Raw genomic sequence first — 948 nt, 5'->3', positions numbered from 1 at the left:
GAGGCCCCAGGGCACACAGGCAGTGCTGCGCCTGCGCACGGTGGTTGTCCCAGCCTGTGGGTCCCTCTGCCCGGCTGGCCGCCCGCCCTGCAGGCAAGGGTCGCACGGCCTCTCCCCTGCCGCGTGGAGCGCGCATTCCGGAGTCCCGGGCGGAAGCGCCGCGCGGCCCCCCGCTTCCCAGCGCCGGAATCTTGCTTTTCCGGGTCGTTTTCATGACTCCTTTGGCCTGGCCAGCAGTCGAGGTGTGTTTGGGTTTGGTTCCTCCTGTTTCCGTGTAAGCCAGCGACCGAGCCGCGAGAGTACGGAGGGAAGCGGTCCCTGCCGGCTCCAGGCGCACCTGCTGCGGGCTTGGCTCGGGGGCCCGCGGCTTCCGGGCGCGTTTCCTCCCTGACCCCGGTCTCGTTACTTTGAGGCGCTGCTGGTCCGAGCCCGGTCCCCAGACAGCCCTTCTGATGTTGAAACTGTCACGGAGAAAGTAGGAAAGGGAATGAGGGTGGAACATGAAATTTCCAGAAACTTAAAAAACAGGAACCCAGACATTTGAATATATAATCAACCTTAGGACAAGGAGTCAAAGAGGGACTCGCCGAGGCTCCGTAGCTCAGGGGTTAGAGCACTGGTCTCGTAAACCAGGGGTCGTGAGTTCGAATCTCACTGGGGCCTCCAGTAGCTGCCTTTTCTTTTTTTTTTTCATCTTTGGTAGATGATTTCAAAAGGAATGTTTCATTGACACCGGAATCAAGAACTAGAAATGAACCGACCGCATCTCTATTCCGAATTCTCAGAAAATTGCTGCGAACAAAAGGAGACGATTCTAAAATGGAAATTTCTCCTAACAAATGGAAATTGAGCCGCTGCGCCACCTGCATTACTGGTAACACCTGAAATTCAGGTGCAGAAAAAACCTGAAGAGCCACCAGTGTCACTACTGCCGATATAAGCCATCGG

The 948-nt window shown here is 56.3% G+C and overlaps 1 non-coding gene across 1 annotated transcript; it reads left to right on the top strand.

Moving 5' to 3' along the window:
• The first annotated feature begins 590 nt into the window (after nt 1–590).
• On the top strand, nt 591–663 carry TRNAT-CGU. The gene has a single exon. It is a non-coding gene; the product is annotated as a tRNA-Thr (tRNA).
• The last annotated feature ends 285 nt before the right edge of the window (nt 664–948 follow it).

This window comes from Lynx canadensis, chromosome B2 (assembly GCF_007474595.2).
Source record: "Lynx canadensis isolate LIC74 chromosome B2, mLynCan4.pri.v2, whole genome shotgun sequence".
Lineage (NCBI taxonomy): Eukaryota > Metazoa > Chordata > Mammalia > Carnivora > Felidae > Lynx > Lynx canadensis.
The sequence above is the reverse complement of the archived record's forward strand: the minus strand, read 5'-3'. Positions and strand labels throughout refer to the sequence as shown.